The 17,699-nt window shown below is 40.0% G+C and overlaps 1 protein-coding gene across 3 annotated transcripts in view; it reads left to right on the top strand.

Annotated features, from left to right (window-relative positions):
* Positions 1 to 17,699, top strand: part of erbin (erbb2 interacting protein) — a 51,645-nt gene that overhangs the window by 7,333 nt on the left and 26,613 nt on the right. For all 3 annotated transcript variants that reach the window (XM_087178251.1, XM_087178250.1, XM_023422251.2), the window contains exon 2: positions 2,599 to 2,673. The gene's annotated coding sequence lies outside the window, so the exon portion shown is untranslated. The remainder of the gene's footprint in view (positions 1 to 2,598; positions 2,674 to 17,699) is intronic.

Genomic DNA, 17,699 nt, shown 5'->3' with positions numbered 1-17,699 from the left:
TGTTGTTCACCTGTTCACTGCACTGTAATGTCAATGAAAGAAGTACAAAGCCCCTCCCAGCCCAGTAGTAAACCTACAGTAGCCTGCATACAGAGAGCTAAAACATGTCCATGGTTAATAAATACATTAAAAAATATATTTTTAAAAATTAAATGACATTCTTTAAATATTTAAATAACCCATTAAGGCAATACATAATATAATGAAATATTTTTTACAAAAAGTATCGAAAAGTATCGAAAAGTATCGAAATACATATTGGTATCGGTATCGAAACAGAAATTTGGTATCGTGACAACCTTAGGTACCTTCACAAATTCACGCATTACACTGGCACCAAAAGAAAATGTATATCTACTAAGATTGATATGGTCGTCCAGTGCAGTAAATTATGCATTTAACCACATACATATACGTGGACACGTGTTCTACTGACTTCCCCAAATGTTGCTTAGACAATTGCACCCACATTGTGTTTTTGGTGGAATCAGTCAGTTTGTAAAAAGGATCACCCGGCATGAACAGCCCCCCCTGAGCTAAGACTGGTGGTTTGATTAAAATGAAATAAAATCTGGTTTGTGTACACAGGCGGAGTGGTGGGTGGGTTTGGGACCACAGAGAAGCTCCATGTTTGGCTTTCCATGCCACAGCACTGACTGCTTTCATATTAGGCTAGCTTTCTGTTTACCACCTGCGCCAAAGGACTTACAAGTCTTAGCTGTTCCCACCTTGATTTGCAATGGGCACACCTTCAGCTGCAGTGAGGCAGTTAGCCTTTGTGTTTGCTCACAGTGTCACATTTGACAGCACTCTGAGACCAGGCCAAATTTGATTTAGTTTTCAGTGTTCTGAAGAGTCTATTAGCAAAAGAACATACTGGCCAGGAACAGGGAACAGAGAAACTGGTATTACTCATACTCAATTAACCCAGTAATGAAAAATAATGTAATTATTACCATAGCAAACAAAACAAATAAGCAGCTGTGTTACTTGGCTCCATCTGTGTGATTGACTGCAGAAGAGCAGAAATAAGCCCTTCCCTTTCCTGAGTTTAATGAGAAATGTCAGTTACATTTGTATCATACTACTGGGTAATTTTATAACTAGTGTCTCGGTAAGGGAATCCAGAACATACATATGTATGAGGAAGTCTTTAAATTGCCTTTCAGAGCTTGAAGCACCACTAATCCCCTTTTTAACCTTTTTATTTTTTATCAAAATTAACACGTTCAGAATAGAGTATCAAGGGATTTGTTTAAGGAAACGGCTATGTACATGTAAATCTTCTTGTGCACAGGACAGACGACTTCCTCGTTATAGAAGGAGCTCATGTAAATACAGTACAGGTGATTTCCTTCAACCGGCTACTTTTGGTTTCACAGCATTGCTGCAGTGGCGATGGGGCTGTCTGCAAAGGAGAAGAGTGCTGTTGGTGTAGCTGCAATGGCCCCCTTCCCCCACCACGAACACCCCCGGTTTGAAAATTGACGCTTCTCTTGCTTTATTCCAGTGTGTGACGGAGAGGAACTTTTGTTTGGCAAGATTCAGTATTCCAAATAGATGTGATGAGGATAAAGGCACCCGAGAGGAAGTGGAGCAGAAACTAATGAGTGTCAGTGCAGTCCAGTGTGATTGCAGCTGATTGGGAGACTCTATGAATAAGTCAAAATTTCTCTTTTCTTTCCCCTCCTGTCTTTTGCTGCTTCTCTCTCTCTCTCTCTCTCTTTCTCCCTCCCTCTCTCTCTCTTTTTCCCTCTCTCTCTGTCCCTCTCTCCCTCCCTCTCCTTCTTTGCTGCTCTGAAGCTCTATTGTGCTCAATGAGGTTAGCGGAGGGATGATGCTATCTTTTAGCTGCCTCAGTTTGTCTCAGATCAGCTGGCAGGGCTAATCCTTTTCCAGACTTGCACGGACAATACTGTTGTGTTGTGCTTTGACCTGAGAGGCCAGATCATGTCACATTTCAAGGCAGAGTCTTGTTCAGGTTCTTGGTTTTAGACAAGCTGTAACTTATGTTGTTCTAATCGCTTTAGCAGCACAGTCTCCTTCGGTCTGGTCATGATCTCACTCGGATTCTTGTCAAATTGTTAATTTACCATATGTTATCAGTTTTTGAAGGCATACAGGGAAAATTACTGAGAGTTTGACATGCTGAAAATGTCTTGCTATCTGCGAGTCCTCGGGCAGGACTAACTTGTCATGTAGGAGGAGCTTTTCTATTTCAGTATATCCTAAACTTAATAAATTCCACCTCCATTCTGTAGTTCACTGAAATATCTGCTGACAAAACAAGTTTTTATTTTTGTCAAACATACTGAACAGTAGCTTCCCAACGTTGAAAAGCCAACCCCTAACAAGCATAACTTAACATGATGATAGAGGAAGAAGTTCCTTTGACCTGAATTTGACTGCACATTAACATGCATCATCGAACGTAGACCTTACTAAAGATAATCTAATCTCGTTACTCAGTTAAGATTTTGGCAGTAAGCTATCAGAGGAATTTATACTTTTCAAATTAGGCTCAACCAGTTGGAGACTTGTTGGTTTTTTTACTTATGCGTATGTTGTATTTTATCTTTGTTTTTTGTTTTTTATTAGATAAGCAAATTGTTGCTGTTGGATCTGTCATCTGCCATCCACTGGGATCCAGGCGCTTGAGTCCTAAATGACAAGGTATGTAAGGCGGTCCATTCATTTCCTGTAATTTCCTACTGCTAGAATTCAGTTCTTTATTTATTTGCTGCTGTGACTCTACCGTGCACGTTACACAGCCATTGATTTGTGATGTTATAGTGCTGTATTTACTAGTGACACATCAAACACATCAGCAACAGGCTGAATTTATTGTGGGGCTTGTTTTTTTTTGTTGTTCTTTTTATTTAGATTTAAATTTAAAGCAAACATGTCTGTATGAACAGTTTTGCCCTCATGGAAGTGATGTATTTGTGTCAAACATTAGCCCAGCTCCTAACAAGAAACAACAAGAGTGCCCCACCCTGTTCTCCTGGAGGCCAAGAGACATGATACACCTGCCAAACTAGCTCTGTGCGCAACCAGCATCCTATTTCATCTTTAAAAAAAAAAAAAAAAAAAAAAAAGAAAAGGTCAGGAATTAGCCACCCCTTAGACATAGCTCAGCCCACTTTCAAAATATTGCATGACCACAGTTCACAGCAGGAGACATGCCTCTGACATTTGTGACAGTTATCCAATATGGCAGCTGTGATACTTGAAGCAGCAAAGATCAACATATGCACCCAACATAATGCGAAATTGGCAGCATGGTAGTTAAAGCTGACTTTGAGATGCTGTTGTTATTGTGCCTTGTGTTGGTACAGATGCTGTCAATGCAAAAGCTCGTTCCGCAGCTGCTTCCCAGTTAAACCCCGCCACTGAATGGAATTAATAAATGGTTTTAATGTGACACTAATCCACAAGACAGAGTGATGGGCCGTCAAGAACTGTGAGGTTGTTGATCATGATCATATGGAGCATTTGTTCGTACAAATCGGTGGTTAAAAACATCCTTGGCTCACAGACTGCCTGAAGGCCCCAATTTTGGGTGAAAAGGACAAACTTGCCAAAAAGTGCCTTCAGGCCGCTGAATATTCTGTCATGTTGTCCACGCCAACTGAGAAAAAAAACAAAAACAAAACTTAATTTCAAACCCTCCAGGCTGCAAAGCTCCCGCTGAGCCGTGAATATGATGATTAAAAAAAAAAAAGTTAATAAACACCCAATGAAGACCTGAATATTTAATTTTCCCATTTTGGGCTGTGTGTTCAAAACAGAGACAATAGATAACACATTTCCAGACGTCTAGACAGTCTTCTCCTTAAACCATAAAGTCAGTTTATCTATAGAGGACTCTATAGATGCGTATGTCTTGCAACCTGAATAGTGAAGACAACAAAACCGAATGACAGGAGGCACATCATGTTTAACCCACTGCTACTTGAGGCAGCTTTGTTTCTGGGCTTTGCTGGCAGGAACAGGTTCGCCTTTCAAAGCTGAAGGATTTTGCTTTTGTCTGTGCAGCGTTTCCACATGTACGTGTTTGACTACTCGGCTTTTTGCCGTAACTCGTTGCCACTTTGTCTGCATAACTTTCTCACCGCTGCAGGCTGTGCATCGATCGACATTTAATACCTGGATCTAAGCCAAGGTCAACACACAAGTTTATAATTTCCACCACTGATATATATTTTTTGTCCACAATAGGGATTTCTTTTTTCCCTTTTCATAAATCAACACCAAATTACACGAGGCAGAAAATCATTGCTGCACTGCTACATGATGATTATAGGGTTACAGTATGTGAGCACACTTTCAGCACTGTGATCAATGAATGCCAGTTAAACAGCTGTTATAGACCATTCATTCACATTAGCAGGGGCTAACAATGTCTTTCATTGTATGTGAATCATATGAATGACACGATATGTTTCATTCTCCGGAGATGACGGTCTATTGTTTGTCATACTTGCTTTTAACTACTAGCAAACACACCTACAGCCTCGTCTGTCAAGGCCAGTCCTAGTGACCTTTCAGCCATGGCGGCTGTTTGTCGTATTACTTGGAATATCTGTCCAGTTTTTTCTGTGACATATTATCTTTTCATTCGCAGAAATAAACGTAAAATCTCTTCTTTATTTCAATATGCTCCCAGAGAAGGGATATTTTAGTGTCATCTCTAACCTTGCATCAAATTTGAGGGACGGCATTCACGTTGTACACAGATTATTTTCATGCTTAGGTTTACTAATAGAGTAGTTAAAGAATTTTGATTGGTATAACGACTGTATCTAGTCATGCACAGTATAGATTGAATTAACTATCCTTATGCATGTGATCTAATATCATACAGGAACATATAATTGACTTTTCCATGCCAACAGTTTAGCTGATAGTGGTTCCGATGCAGTTTTTGCCATCGTTAGACACACAGTCAGGTACAGTCCATTGTCTTCATAAATGATTTGAAAAATAAGCCAGGCTGCTGCTTCAAGGTTCGATGCAGATGGAGATTACAATAGTGAAGGTAAAATGGAGCAAGATGAAGTAATTACAGTTCATTTTCTTCATCTGGAAACACGAGAGGGAAAATTAATTACTCCTGTATGAGGAAATTCAAATACTGTTAATTACACTAGTTCACACACTGTTTCCCTTTAATGCAGAGGACATGGTTCGATGTGTTTTAACATAAGTGTGGAAAAAAAAAAAGGCTGGAGTTTTCTTGTTGCTTTGCTCAGTACATCCCTATTTATTTATAGATGAATATCATGGATTATTTTAGAATGGATGCAGTAATATTCAGTATTTTACAAACCAAATATCTATGCAAATTCTCATTTTATGAGTAAAATAATATTTAAAATAATAATCTTTGACTTTTTTTTAGTACAACCCCTATTTAAAATGATGACTTGGAACTAATTACAATGCTTCCTGGATATCTAAGGGCTGTAGTTTTCCTATTCAGAGAGTTTATACAGTATACAGTGACCCATCTTTACGGACAATTTTTCATTGTTAACAGTTTTAAAACCAAAGTTAATGAGCTGACTTTATGACTTTAACAAGGCACTTGGGGAATGTTATCCATTTCCATATTCTCCAGTAGGCAAACAAGGGAAATGCGGCAGTTGTCTGCATGGATACGTAGCTCTGACCTGAATGTGTCTGACCTGGTTATTGAGACTTGGCAAACTGGATCTCGCTTCCTCAGTCTTTCTAGCTCACGTTGACAAACAGACAAGCAACTGTGTCTGATACTAGTTCCTGTACAGCTCTTCACTGGAGAAGTGTTGTCTTTCAAACATGGACATCACTCAGAGAGGTTTTAGGAACTTCTCTTACTGTCCTGTGAGACGATGTCCATTCATTATTGATGTTACAGTAAATACATTGGAGAAGACATTCATGATGTTCATTTAATTAACTGCCATGCAAAGCAAAAGCAAAATATTTACTGTAACTGTGGTTAGACTTTGTTTTAGTATTGCTATTCGTGTCCGGCTTGTTCATTTACTATCACTTCCTGTGCTTTTTCCACTTTTGGCCATCTGTGGGAGTAGCCTAGATCATGAGCCGATAGCCCTCCAGGTCCCTTTTGAGCTCTGTGAGTTGGAAACAAGACAAGCAACATTGGTCTGTAGCACTTGAACTCACTGTTTATTCATATCAGCATACTTAGTTCACTGTAAACACCAATCATTCTTCTCCTCTTGTCCCTCATGGTTCAAAATAAACTGTTACAGTGAATAAGGTAGCTGTGTATATTCTGAGTGTCACATGTGGCTGATTTTGGAGTAGAATGAATGAGGTTCTTGACTGAGCACAGTGAAACCTAATGCTTTATGTTTCCTGCTATTTTTGTAGCTGTCACATGCCGCACATCTGCAAAATGACATTTAAAATAATCCAATTTAGATTAAAAAGACATTTGCATTAAAAGATATAGCCTGTCTCACAGCTTTGCATTCCTGGCTCTCTATAATGTTTCAAATAATATCCATAACATCAGTGGTGTCAGTATGTGAGTGTTGTAGCTGCGGGGTTTATGCAGGATTTGGACGGTCTTTCCTCATCCCAAGAGGGGGTGAAATATTCAAGATTGGAGGCAGTTTTCTCACCAAACTGAAGACTGGGTTTTTTTTCCTTCTTGCTGTCCTTATGAATTTTTTGTTGTAACAGCGGGATTTTGTTTATTTGTGCCATATCATAGTTTAGTCCGTCGCTATACTATGCACGAGGAAGACATTCTGTTGTTTTTAAAGGTTGTAAGGAGGTGTTACTGGCAGGTGCTGCATCCCCAGTGGGTTATAATCAGTGCCAGGATATTGATCGTTTGGCTGCTTAGGAGCACCAGAAATTTTCATTGGATCAGTTCAGCTAACTAATATTAATGCATTGTTATGATTGATTTAACAATATGTTATGATAGAAATCAAATGCCCTCTTATAAGAAGTCATATATTTATGCACAGCTTTCCCAGCCAGCAATGCCGTTGTGAGGAACCTGAGCACGTTGAAATAGATTCTGCTCCATCACCATTATAGTGAGTGACTGCAACATTGTTAATAAGAGCTAATGTCTTCGATCAGGTCTCCTCTGTGCAGAAATGAATCCCAGGGGTCCATATTTAACTTGATCTCATATTTAATTAACAACTTACCGGTAGAAGGGATTTTACTATTTATAACCAGCAGGACTCTCTCGTTCTTCGCCCTGGTTGGGTCTTAATTAGGAGGAAAAAGCTCTCCCAAAAAGCCAGACCATTTTGAATGGCTTCTGACCTTAGTGTACTGATTTTATGTACAATAAAATGTATAATTTAAATCACCATCTAGCAATGCTCCTGTCTTTTTTAATACTTCAATTAGGTTGTGCTTGAAGCAAGCTTTCTTTATAACAAATCCATTTTCCAAACTTTCAGACTAAAGAGAGTGAAAGGGGGAAGTTAAGGAGTTGAATTCAGGAGCTGAATTAGTTAAAATGAAAACTTGGCCAGTTTAGATGATGCAACTTTTATGCAAACAGTTATGCAAACCACAAACCCTGCTGACCTAGCAGTAGACCTGTCACTCATGTTGCAGCTCTTTGCTTATCACAATTTGTTTTGAAAATAGATGGCTTTTCTGTGTGTCTGTGGCACTCTATGGAAATAGACATCAAACTACAAGAGGGGAAAGGAGGAGCAAAAGGGTGTGTGTGTTGTGTGCGTGTGTGTGTGTGTGGTGAGAGGAAAAAAGGGAAAGATGATGAGCAGAGAGCTTTGCTAGAGGAAGGCAACCAACTCGCGCTAGATAATTCCGCCAGTTCATTCGATAAGGCAGCTCTGCTCTCTCTCAAGCATAGACGTCTTCCAGCTAATACCTGCTAGCTTGTGTCAATAAACAAGGCTTTTCTGACGACAAAAGTTTCTTCGTTTTCACATGGAATACCAAGCAGGTGAAATTATTCATTAAGTCCTATCTGACATATGTTTCACTACGCTGCACATATTTAATGGGCTTCCTCACAAAGTATTTGAACCATAACCATTACCTGTCACAGAGTTTTAAAAGAAACTTTCCTCCTTAGTTTTCTTATTTCATTAGACTGGCCCACCTCCACAGTTCAGACACCAACGGGAAGCTCTCATCTGAAAAAATCTTGCTCTCTAGGCTCAGAATGGAACAATTTTTTTTCTTTACCATTTTTTTCTCTCGCATTGACTGAAATTGAGAGTCGAAATCGAGTGACGGCTGCGGTGAGCTTGTCTCACAGGATACCCTGTTGTTGCGCATCTCAGCAGAATTGTCATCAGTCTACACGTAGCCAGGAAGTGGGTTGCTTTCAGAGGCACAACAACAAGGTAGCTTCAGAAAAACTCATAAAAGGCTGTGGTTGTAGTTCTGATAATGAAACTCAGTGAGGAGCATTATTATCCAAGCTGGTTCAGTTCATCTGTCTGTACTATTCATAGGAAAGAAAAGACTTTGTAATGTATTGACTCACCAGCTCCTAGGTTTCAAATACATGCAGATTTGATTATGTATTGTGGCTGGTGGTCATTAGATATTTTGTGCATCACATAATTGTTTTCACTGTGATTCATTTGTATTGTTGGCAGGAAATCATGAGAGATTGATAGTAATTTATCATGTGATCAACACCAAGTGTTACAAGTAATAAAATCAGTGTGGTTGACAGGTAATTAGTCATGTCTCCCTTGTGCCACAGTCACATACGTAAATGTAGGTTCTGTAATCGTTTCCATACAGTAGATGTATAATCTTCCCGATGAATGGAGAGACGATGCTTCTCCTTACGTTTCCATGTGTCTGTTATCGTTGGTAAGCTGATGGATCACAGCTTGATTTGCTTCATTTACTGAGTTGGCCATGAGAACAGCCCTCAACAGATATTGTTGAGTGAAGGAAAGCGATGGAGTGAATTACAAATACAGGCGTTGGGAAGGCATTCTAAAATTCCACTGGGAAAATGGAAGCTGTTGTCTCCATTTGTCCCAGTAAAATAATCCCTTTCATTCATTCATAACTAAGCTGTTCTACATCTGATCGCTGTCATTCTTACTGGTCCATTCAGTCATGAACTCATGGCACAGCTGAGCCACATCATAATAGACTGCAGGACAACAATTCAGAAAAATCAATGAGCAGAGACGCCGATAGCAAAGCAAGCTAATCTTTGCGTGCGTAAAATGATTCCAATACATTAAATCACTTAAATTCATTAATCAAGTAATCGTGCCAGCATTAGCTCGGTTATACAGTGCCAACATGTATAACATGCTTATTAATCACCTTGTTGCACGGGGGAGAGGACACAGCCTTTAGAGATGGACGGTCTAATTCAGAGTCTTTGTCGTTCTCTGGGGGATCCATGACATCTCTATAACCTCACAGTTCTGAGGGCCTGAACAAATGGAGTGAAAATAAGACTGCATTCATTTGCCTCAGGCCCATCCGTGTCTAAAGAAATAACGTGGGAATTATTCATTAGCGTAATTATGATAGTCATCTCAAAGGGAATTGAAATGAAGACACTCTGGATTCAGTGTATTTGAAATCCTCTGCACCGTGTGAAGAAAGTAAGAAATATTAAAAAATGTGTCCCATTACAGCTGAAGTTGATTTACATCAGATGTGATAACAGGGCCGGGCCACTTGGCAAAAAATATTATATATAAAAAAAAAAAAGTCCATATTGACTGATAATAATAATTATTGACATATGTTCATGCAAGGAAACACATTCAACATGTATGTTAGTGTGTTATGATGATCACCACTGAATGTAAACATGGTTTGTTTACAAGAAAACTCCACAGTTTACCTTTTTCAATTTGAATGTCATTGGGGTGTATCCAGTTCAGGATTAAATCCTTCATGAATCAGGTTAGTTGTGGTTCTAAACAGCTATTTATTTTGAAAAAAAAAAAGTTATACTCTCCATAACCTGCAGGGTTTAACATTCATGCTCATTTGACATGTGTAAGGCATTGCAATGCGGCTAGACCACATTCTGTAGTGGTGGCAAAGTGTGTAAAGCTGCTCTTTCACTTTCCCCCTGCATTAAAAATGTCTCTATCCTTTCATTAGCTTTGGAAATGGTTTTCCACCTTTCTAAATGGCATAAAATATGAATGTGCACTTGGTGTGTCCCTGTTTCTTTTTCAGCTCTTATCATGCGGAGTAATGACTGAGAAGCCAGACACAAGCGACTGCTGCTGGGGTTTAAATTAATGTTACCAAGAGAAGCTTGTTTGTGAGCTCGGGGGCTAAAGCTAGCCGTTTTTGGCTTTCTGTGTACTGGGATAGTGGGATGGTGATGTTACCTTTTTCAAATAGTGGAAAAGGTTCGTTGTGTTTCCTGTGTTGTTGTTTTTCCCTTGTTGTGATCCTGTACACGTCAGCTATGTAATCCTGTTGCCGCAGCCTAATAGGGTGATTACACAGAGGGTTGACCCAAATTCAGAACAGATACATGTATTGAAAATTACTCGTTCTTAATTAATCTTCTTAATCATTAGTTTGGGATTTTTCTTTTTTTTCCCCCCTCATAATGAGAGAGTCAGTGTTACCTATGTGATAGCTCAGTGACATGTTCACTGGAATATGTTCAAGCTCCATTTCACTTGAGATTATTATCAGTCAGTTGCTCAACTGTCACTGTATGTAACTCTTCTACAATATCCCTGAAGCAACCTCTTTTATATACCACTCAGCAACATTATATATATGTTATATTATTGAGCTTTAGTGGCATTTTCATTAAAGGGACTGTTAAACCACTAAATTATGATAGATCAATACAGAATGTAATGGAAAGGCTTGAATCTACCCATTGAAGAAGTTTTATCTTCAACTGTCTCTTTGATGCCACCTAGGACAACAGTTACACTTTCAGACGACTGACTTATCTCACAACATTGTTTGTGCGACAAACACAAAGCCGCAACACTTGCTCCAACACAAACATCAACATTTTAAACAAACAGCCAAGTGGACTTAACCAGGCTGGGGGTGGTGTAGCTGTGCGTCATGGTGTGTCGGAGCACTGCATCTTTAAACGGAGCATTTTGATGGTCAATACTGGGTATTGTAGGAATTGATAGCAGCTTGACGGTCAGCAGATTTTCCTCTGAATACTGAGTGCATTTGAATTCTTCCTCAAGGACAACAGTATTCTGTGCTTTGAGCTTCTCGTTGCTTTTAATGTGCTCAGTTTAATAATGCTAGACAAAGAAAAACAACTGCTAAGTGTCTCGGTGATAAAGAAACTTTTCAAATAATATGCATGAAGTTTTTCTAGAGCTTCAGCGTTTAGTTCTTTTACATATGTATGAGGCACGGTGGCCTTGTGCTGCTACAAAACAGTTTTGTCCTACATTTTTTCAAAGACGTTAAATGGCAAAGTCTTGCATCACCAATTCAGATATAGAAGAATGTGTGTAGGTTCCATGTAAATGTTCAGATAGATGCATGTTATGATGAATTCAGTCTATTGGAGCCAGTCTGTGAAGAGGAGAAAATTGGGAAGATGCTGTAAAAGGCACTTTGTCTTTGTCACAGATCGGATTACTTGCCCTCATTTCACCATGAATTCAAAGAAAACAATCATGGTTTTGTTTTCTAGAGTCATGCAAGACCACTGAGACCTAAGCTGGTGAGAACCAAAACCAGAGGGAGAGTGAAACTGGAACTTCAGGTTCCACTAAGCTGCAACCCCCCGCCACAGATACTGATGACAGGGTTGTCTTTCTGCCTTTTTCAGCTGTAATTCCAGCTAAAGTTTCCTGTTGCTTCGGTTTTGTATTCATTGATTGCTTCCTATGTTTAGTTATCGAGCCCAGTCATTGGGTTGTCGACTGCCAGCAGTGGTAAAATAAAAACGAAGGCATGGGAATGCGTGTAAACTGTGGCGGGGAATAGTAGATTTTGAGAGCATGGACTTGAGAGACATGGATCTTTGTGTCTTACTCAGTTGCTGAACTGTTGTCCTGTTAGCTCAGTATCCAACTGCATTATTTAGAAGCAGCAGTTCTCCTGTTGTGCCAGCTGAAGTTGAATGTGATGCTGTTAATGAGGCACCCAGAGGAAAGACATTACCGCAGACTGTGTTGCACACTGCTCTCCAGTATATTCATCCACCCGTCTACGTGACTACACGGATAAATTATTTCTCGAATGTACTTAAAATATGTGATTAAAGAGGCTTCTTTTAAAATAAAAATGACTTGAGTTGCAATAGTTCGTGGATAATATCATTAAAAAGTGTTTTTGGAGGGAGGGCAACTTTTCAACTAAGACCTGTCAAGTCTCAGTTTGTCATAGGGCAACAATTATTAGTCAGCACTTATGTCTCCTGTGTGAAATCTTAATTGTGCTTCGTCATTCTGCACTTTTATCTATTGGCAAGCACTGAATGTACTTTTGAGAACTGAACAAATCTCAGATCAGCCTGAGATGACTGCAAATTGAAACTCTATAAAGATAGAGTTGTGTTTGCAGGTTGCATTCCACAGCAGCGTGGTATCTTAGTCTGCATTCATGTTAAAATACACTTGAACTGTAGGAAACCTAGAGCTTGTGTAACATGACATTTGATTATGTATTAAACAAGAAAATGATTAGTTTGTCATTTGAACTTCTCTCTCTAAACTGGTTTTTGGTTTGTCTGTAAATAGTAAAGGGGATCTCCATGGTCAAGTACATGATCCCATATGAAGGGAGTTCAAGTTACAGCTACAGTCTAGCACACTGTATAAGCCCACTCCGCCCTGCTTTGAGGAAGTGACTTGAAGTCTTTCCTCTTCCTTCGCAGACAGAGCCAGTTCGAGCGTATCCCACAGGCTCTTGCAGGCTGTTGTGCCTTCTTGTACATTGTTTTTTGACGCCATAATCTCCAATATAAAATTTCAGCTGCGACCCAGCAATCCTGTAACAGTCCACTGCAATCTGGATCAAAAGCTCCTTTCATAAGGCGAGAGCTAGCCCACACTAATCACATTCTGCTATATCAACCAGACGAGTGCTATTTGCTATAAATAACACAAACTGCTTGCTTGCCGTCAGATGCTGCACTTGCATTTCCGCTTAACCCATTAAACACATGTGCACACAGACACAACACTAATGAGCCCTCCCGGACCTATTTTGAGTGTTGGTTTGCTAATTCAATATTTCCATTATGTTTACGTCTAGTCTGTTATTTTATGTGTACTGCTCAATGAGGTAGACTAGATTGGAATTGGACCTTTTGAAGCAGAGACACATTAGAAACTACTAATTTGTTCTGAACACATTCTGCTGATTGGCCACAGTGGAAGGACTGACTGACCTTTGGGAAACACACACACACACACACACACACCTTAAGCATGAAATGGAGTATAGTCTAATTATCTCCATCTGTTTCTGAATTTACTTTCAATAACATTTCTTTCACTTTGACCACATCTTGTGGAGCTGTCTTTACAGCTCCTCTGTGTTTTATCAGTCAATGACTTTGACATAAACAGTGAAGCAAGCTCAGCTGTGTGTGTGTGTGTGTTTTGTGTGTATGACTTTAGGGGTCGGAGAGCTGATTCTACCCTTGACCGTAGTCTCTATAGCAACAGCACCGACCCAGGAGGCACTTAAGTTACAGGGAGAGGGTTGCGACGGGGAAGTGGTTTCCTGGCTCTCACTGGGAGAATAAAGTGGGAATCTGTGACTGGCTTGCCCTCTGGACTATTTCATTCAGTGTTGCACAGAGGGAGCCCCAAACATCACTGGCAGGCTGCAGAGTCACATGTGCACTCATTTTGAAATTTCTGAATAAATACAGCCAGTGTTTTTTTTTTTGTTTGTTTTGTTTTTTTTTGTTTTTTTTTTATAGATGTCGGACGATTTCAGGCCAAGCTCTTACTAGCACGCTGATTTAAGTTTTAAGTAAATGTGCTGCTTAAATAAGTAGGCTAAGAAAGAAAATCTCAGCTGAGAGCTTAACATGTCTGGAAATCTCTGTTTGCATGTCTTGAACTTCCTCAGTTCAAAAGTCAAGAGCTGTTGGTGGACTAAAGCTGGGTGAGTGTAAGCAGTCATCATTCCAGTAACATGTAGGTCAGTGGATAAGCCTATCTATGTTGTAGGCAGTGCGGTTCTCATTACTACGCTGCCCTCCAGATTACTCTAGGGGGGCTTCAGCCGGACAGACAGACAGACAGGCAGCACAGTCCTGCCACAGTTATCCAGCCCATTTCACTCTCTCTTTATTTTCCTTCTGGGGTAAACTTTCTTGTAGAACAAAGTAAAAACAACACATTAATGGCACAATAGAACCATAATAAAGGATGTCATAAAGGAGGTAGGAGACAGATGTACAATAACACTACTGCAGTACTTCCCTCTATCATCTGCCTATGGAGGGAAAGCTGCAATTGTGCAGCAGTGTATAACAGTGTTTTATGCATCATGCAAATGTAACTGGGCTTATGCGTGGTTATAAAATAATGTCTATACGTGTATCTGTTGATTTGTGTGCTGGGTATCGCAAATCTCTGACCTACTGAGAGCAGCTGATCTTCCTCCTATAAAGGTTGTTTATTTTTTTGAAGGACTGTGTTTTCAAATTGGCAAGGTATCTGACTCATAAGCTTATCATTCAAGGTCCACCAGTTATCTTACTTGGCACTTTGACAACATTGTGCAAGATGATTATTTTTTTTTTTTATGTCAACAAAGTATCTGAAAACACCAAACCAACAATGTGTTTGTTCATCTCTTGATGCTTTTTGACTTCCCTGCTCTCAACCCTGAGCCTTTTTGTTTCTGCTGTAGACAATAAATCATTATATAAGTGTGTATATATATATGTAGTTTAAATTTTTTTGAAAAGCGCTTAATGACTTCCTAAAACAACTTCTTAGCAAATATAAATAAAACAGGAGTAAAGCTGTAAACTTTAGTAAATTTTGGGCTATTTTCAGCTGTGGATTCATACAATGAGTATTTATCTGCATCAATTTTAAAATATCTGCAGTGCCTATGTTGATTCTAATGAAGAAGCGTGTCACCCAAAGGTGTGACTCATTGTGCTCATGTATTTTAAAGTCATTGGACAACAATGGAGCTCTATGGCACAGAGGAATGGGACCCATCAGATTCTAGATACACAAACAATACTTGTTAGTAGCATCAGTTCATTGTTGGGTATTTTTATAGGATTTGTTGACAATGAGAAAATGTTGCAAAAAACAGGTAAACAACGCGCCAGCACTACCAGCACTTTGGTTTATGACCAGATATTCAAAACTAATGACACTCCCATCAGCCTTGGGTGTGTTTTGTTAAGTCCTGATTAGCAAATGATAAAATGCTTATGTGCTTGAGATGGTGAACATGATAAACACTGTGCCTGCTCACCATCAGTGTGTAAGGATCATTGTGAATACAGACTCTTAGGCCATGGTCAGACCTGACATTAACATTTGTCTCACATTTGTACATCTCCAGTGACCACTTGTGATCTGATCTCACTTCCCTGCTCTGCATGCAAATAAACACGTACATGATCCCTTTTTGCAAAGACCAAATGTGTTGTTGTTTTTAGCCAGCGACAGACAGACGGTCTGTTGTCAGTGTATTTGTGAGAGAGACAGCGACAGGCAGAGAGAGAGAGAGAGAGAGAGAGAGAGAGAGAGCAGGGCAAGGAGGGGCTGAACGAATCAATGCACTGCCACAGCTCTACAATGAAATAAGAGACTGCCTCAAATAAATCAATGTATGGCAAACACTGAGAAGTGTAAAAATATTTTCAGTTCATTGATGGAACTGTGGCGGCACAAATCAGACTGTGGCAGAGGACAAAAGTTGAGTAGGCGGTCCTTCAGTGTGGCCCAGGACACATTTGCATTCACACACAAGAATGTTGCCTCATGCGGCTCAGACCGCCTCTGAATGCAGTCTGAGTGATCGGATCTTAAATACGTCCTCAATGCGTCTTGGGTGCTTTCACACCTGTACTCGGAGACGTGATGGGATCACCCAAGTCGCATGTTAATGGCAGGTCTGAACTGCTCTGTTCTGTAATGTAGCCGACATTCAGATTCTTTGATCATTTACCGTTCGTCTCCTTCCTGTTTTGCTCTTACTGCTCTCCCCTGAGTCTTTCAAACTATATACAAATCTCCCCACGATGTTTCTCATGACCCTTAATCTGTTATTGCCCCTTAATTGCTTTTTCTCACATACCTCAAAATAATCCACAACTACCCCATTCTCCGTTAACCCATGTCACACTCCCTCTTCTTCCAGTCCTCCCCCTCCTCCCACTCTGCATATCATGCGTCATCCATACACTCAGTGCTCATTACTTGGGGTGAATGGAGCCAAGCCCTCTGTCATCCCCTCTGGTGATAGACCAGATTACTCAGTGTATTTATACATGAGCTGCCTGCTGCTATAGCACAGTGTGTGTGGGAGGCTGACAACCTCTTGGTTGTGAATACTTCATGTGAGTGTGGGCGTGTACATACAGGCGCCCATTTTCAATGAGGTTTAGATAGCGGGATGGCTGACCCGTCCTCCTTTTGAGTCAACTTTGGACACATTTGAAGTTCGTTCAGTTTTTTTAAGGTCCGTGACTCATCAGGTCATATTTTGAGTACAATACAAAAATACTCACACCTACTTTGCATGGTCCAGAGAAAGCATCTCCACGCACACACAAACATTTGTACATCTGATGACAAAGACACTGGGATGAATACGGTTAACCAGATTTCACAGAGGAGAATGACTGGCATAGTTACTTGTAGCAACTGGTCACACAAACTGTTTGGGTGTGACTGATGCTGAGGGTCATGGCTACCACACTTCCAGTCTGGATCTGCAGTGAGTGAAGGACTTGGAGATTATGTGCTGCAGCGGCGCTCAGATTAAGACGAGGGGGAGGAAAAGTCACATTCTCTACATGGTCCACAGAACAAAGCCTCTGTTGACCAGAGCACATGCCATAGTGGATACTGTACTTGGTGAAAACCTGCATGTTGACCCTGAAACTCCAGCTATAAAAATCATAGCAAGTTTAAAGGACAGGTTTACAACTCCCTTTCCATCCGCCCTGTAAGCTTTCTCCAACCAGCTTGAAAACTGAAAAGATTTTCTGGCTTCATTATGTCATTATTTTGCAGTAGAGAGAGTTTTGGATAAAACCAGTCAAGGACATGGATTTCCAAAACGATGGCTGATTCATGGCCTACTTCTTTTTGCATTTTTATCCCCAGCTTCAACCCAAATGAGGCTACAGCCCACGATATTGAAAAGCTTTTCATTCTGCATACCTATGGAAATTTTAGAAGTGGAAAACAGCTTTTCCCACAAGTGAAAGTGAAATGTGAAACTAAAAATGTACATTTTATATCGGGCTCCACTGGGATGCTATTTCTTTTTTAGTAAAACCTTTAAAAGCACATACAATTCATAGGCCTGTTATTTGTCTTTTTGTTGTCGGATGTGTTGAGCATTAATTCACTGAATGATGACTCATTGTCAATGATCATCTGTAATCTATTTGCAAATATAAGAACAGCACAAAGCTTTGCATGAAATAATAAGATGGAGTGTGCATGATGCAACCCACGCCTGTTTTGAAAGGCCCTTTTCTACAGAAGTGCCTCTGGACTGAAGAGCAATTATAAATC

This window comes from Seriola lalandi, unplaced genomic scaffold (genome assembly GCF_002814215.2).
Source record: "Seriola lalandi dorsalis isolate HSWRI2012SDOR001 ecotype SW California unplaced genomic scaffold, Sedor1 jcf7180002054680, whole genome shotgun sequence".
NCBI classification, from domain to species: Eukaryota; Metazoa; Chordata; class Actinopteri; order Carangiformes; family Carangidae; genus Seriola; species Seriola lalandi.
This window is presented reverse-complemented; position numbering and strand designations above follow the sequence as displayed.